The sequence below is a fragment of the Pelmatolapia mariae genome, linkage group LG9, assembly GCF_036321145.2.
Source record: "Pelmatolapia mariae isolate MD_Pm_ZW linkage group LG9, Pm_UMD_F_2, whole genome shotgun sequence".
Classification (NCBI taxonomy): domain Eukaryota; kingdom Metazoa; phylum Chordata; class Actinopteri; order Cichliformes; family Cichlidae; genus Pelmatolapia; species Pelmatolapia mariae.
In genome coordinates, this window is record NC_086235.1 from 8,700,414 (window position 1) to 8,704,375 (window position 3,962).

Here is a 3,962-nt window from a genome sequence, read left to right on the forward strand (position 1 = left end):
GGTCGCACGACTCAAAAATTGGCTCAAAATGGGCCAAAAATCGCACAGTGTAAGCCCAGCATTAGACAGTAAACGTGACGAAACTATTGAGGAAAAAACGCCGCGTATATATTGTGTATCACAACTCTGGTTTTACGTGGCCTATCAACACAATTTATAAACTGCTATATATCACCTTGTTGCTTTGTCTTTAAGTGGTCATGTGATTGGCTTACCACGACTACTTTATTCTTCCTCAGTCAGCAGCACTCATGCGATTGTTTTGCCCCCTTAGCTCCAGGTGTTGTGCGAGACAGTGATCGTGATTACCGTCCGCGGGAGCGCGTAGCTGCTTAAAGCTGTAGCGTCCAGATTACTTACAGCTACTTCCGTGTGACTGATATAAGATGCGGTAAACTGAACACAGCTGCAACCGTCTGTTTGTTGAAAAATAGTAATGGACCGCATTTTCTTGTTAGTAATTGTAACGGCGTTGTAACGATAGGGACGCCTCTGTGATAGAACCAGGGAGAAAGAGTGATCACCCACTGCTTTACACCCTCCCTTCAATCCCCTGGGTCCTAAAGCCTTTCTGGTAAAATCTCAAAACAATGATTCTGTTCATCTGCACGTAGTGTTTTCAGTGGGAGAAACATTTTTTCACTCATCCAAGTGAATTTTTCAGCCTCAGCTGATGAAGGTTTCCCGACATAATAAACAACACATTTACATAATGACTGAAACCAGCACCACTGATTAACAATGGGACATGAGGTCAGTTCGAGTCCTGCATTGCTGTGCAGCTGTTTTGCATAGAGTAGTTTTTAATCCTCAGACACGCTACCATTGACAGAGTGTGCAAAGCACAAAAGCACAAGTTACTATCGTTACTTTGGAGATTATATAGATGTTTCCCTTTTCTCGACAAAATGTCATCATACAACATGTTGCCCAATCTCAAACAAATGCCTCCTCCACTCCTGTTATGAACAACCCAGATAGCAAGGAAACATTGAAACAATGTTGAGTCAATATCAGGCGACGTCATTGAAGCAACGTTGAAGTGTGACGTTGACCCAACATCACTCTTGCACCCATTTTTAATGTTGAAACAACGTCAGGTTTTGATGTTGAATCAATGTTGAAACCTGACATTGATTCGACGTTATATTTTCTAACACTGTTGACATTGAAACAATGTCAGATTCTGATATTGAAACACTGTTGAGATATGGTATTGATTTTCCACCTCTTTCGCACAGTTGCTTTTTATTGAAAAAAAACAAAAAACCAAAAAAGGTCAATAGACATGTATCATTTGCAAAATACTTTATTAAAAGACAAAGTTTCCTATTTACATTTCTATGTTTCACGTCACTTTTTATTATTTACTCCGGGATGGGGATGGATGATGGGCGTCCTGCGTGCCACCCGTACGATCTGGAGCATATCTGAGCCATTTCTGGACTGCTTGAGCAAAGACCAACTCAGACATAGAGTTCGCCCCTACCTGCTGCGCCAGGCCATCTAGGACAAAAATAGACACACACACAAAAAAACAAACACAAAAAAAGGGAATTAGAGCACATGAATAAGCTCTTGTTAATTGTCTTCAGCAGGGAGAAAGTATGTAAACTCCTAGGCTGATAAACATGAAAGTCACCAGGCGGAAATCAGCAAACTGCCGCATTTGATTCCCAAAGAGCTATAAGCTGAAAATGCGATATGTCTTAGCATGGTGTGCCGTGTATCCTTTAAAAAAAAAAAAGAAAACATGGGGTCCTCGGGCTGTACAAAGTGTACAACCCGAGGACAAAACAAGCCGAAGACCAAAGACTCCATCTCCAGATTAACCGGACATGAAAGTCTTGTTATTAAGAAAGACAAAGTAATATAGCAAAAAACAGACATAGGAAATGTGAAATGCACCCAGCACATCAATTGATCCCTTTATTGTTCACTTTAGGCTCATAAAACTACAATAAATGTTAAAACTTACCAAATATGCATCTGCACGGCGCTGTCTCTTTAAATGCCCTTTTTTGCTTTGTCTGGTCCTTGTTTTTTTTTCCCCTGTCCAGTTGAGTACAGAGGCCAGCTCCTTTGTAATGGCATAAACCATTACACGGCGGACTCGCACCTCCAGTGTGGTCCAGCAGCACCAATCAACGCAAAGCGTCTCACCTATAGACACATTTTATGAGATGGAATTAGCGAGTCTCATGTCTTAAATGTGTATGCAAGTGCCTGTGTGTTTACTTCATGTAATTGATGATAGAAACATGTCATTTGGTTTTCCCTAAAGCCTGATTTTCAAGTCATACAAAGAATAAACCAAAGTATTGGCAGTGCAATGTATTTCTATTCCCTTTTGTTGGATATTCATTTGTTAGTTCTTGTAACTGCTAAAAGTGTTTACTAGTTTTTGCCTGTCACATATATTTGTTATACCATGTAAACTGAAATTCCAAGATTTTCAAACTTGCCTTGTAATAGTGGCCTCACAGAGTCTCTGGAATCTACAGAAAAAAAAAATCACAACAAGATGACATTCAGGAGTATAAATTAGTTTTTTTTTTTAGATAAGAGTACAATGACATTGTGATGCAGCTTTAAAGCTTTTTTAAAAGCATACCATCTATAGGGAAGACATCAGACTCTGCATGCTGGCGAGATCGCAAAGCTGTGTCGGTTTGTGCCGGAGTGGCGAAAGGTGCCGGAAGCTGGGTGGGGCATTATGATGGTTGCTATCAGTGGGCTGGGGGGCAGACTGCGGAGTGATGAGGGCTGTTTAGAAAAAGATAATTTTTTAAGTATTTAAGAATACAGACAACTTGTCAAAAAAGTTTCCTCGTGTCAGACACAGATATGTACACAGACACTAGACAGTATTTTATTACCTGGTATTTTCACTCGAGGGGCCTGGGGAAACTGTTTTTTTGTAGGCTGCTCATCCTCTGAGTCCGTATATGTGTACAGGGGATTTGGTCTAAAGAAAATAAATTAAAAACGGTCTTAAGTAATTGTAAATATGCTTTTGGCATATTGTTTCCTAAAGTTAGTTTGATTTCTAACAACACACACAGGAAACAGAGACGTGCAAGAAGGTACAGTATACAATGAATTTTTGAAGTGCACAAGTGTACAAGGCTTTGCATTTTTAAAAAGTTTACAAACTTCCACTTTTTGGACTATATTATGTGGCGATATTGCAGTATGCAAGCACCACAGATATGTATAAAAGACAAGATCATAAATTCTTAACAATCAAAGATATGTTTGTGAATAAAAAGGTTTTACTTGTGCTTTCTTTTAAGACTGGTCTGGGTTTCTTCTTCGGACTGAAGGTCAGACGTATCACAGCGTTCACGTGGATATCTCTGAAGACTGCGTTCTGCTTCGTGAAATGTGCCTGGAAATACAAACACAATGTATGGCCAGACATACATTACGTGTGGACAAAAGGTGCAAACGCATAGAAAAATCAGCGGTTTCAAAAATACGCTGGTACGTGTGGACGTAGCCTTATTCATTATTCAAGGCACAAACGGAAAGTCATGTACGCGTGCAACGTAAAGTTAGGTGAGCGTGCAACGTACAGTCACGCATGCTGCGTGAGCTTTCAAACTGAGTCTAAAGTTTTCGTGTGCGAATTGAAGCGAGTGCTCTCCAATCATCAAAAGTAACAAAGTCATTGAACACGTTTATACAGTTAACTTTACGTTTATCAATCATATATCACAGATTTAGAATTTTTTGTAGTACTAAGCAACTACAGAGCGAAAGTCTGGGTCAAGCGCCGAGGCGACGGCAAGAACAAAGGAAACATCGAAGCGTTAAAGCTAGCTTTGTAAGGGAATATAACGAAGAAATTATGAAACAAAAATGTTTTCTTTGTTGATATACTTTGTTCGCAGTGCAATTTATTTGTTGCCGGATTGTAACCCAGCCAACATGTATATATGGGCCCCACCTGGTTTTTG

At 39.9% G+C, this 3,962-nt stretch overlaps 1 long non-coding RNA gene across 1 annotated transcript; it reads right to left on the bottom strand.

Moving 5' to 3' along the window:
* Positions 1-1,214: 1,214 nt before the first annotated feature.
* Positions 1,215-2,696, bottom strand: LOC135933571 (uncharacterized). Its single transcript, XR_010573830.1, has 4 exons — positions 2,615-2,696; positions 2,466-2,498; positions 1,979-2,163; positions 1,215-1,506 (listed from the first exon to the last, which is right to left on the bottom strand). It is a non-coding gene; the product is annotated as an uncharacterized LOC135933571 (long non-coding RNA).
* Positions 2,697-3,962: the final 1,266 nt, after the last annotated feature.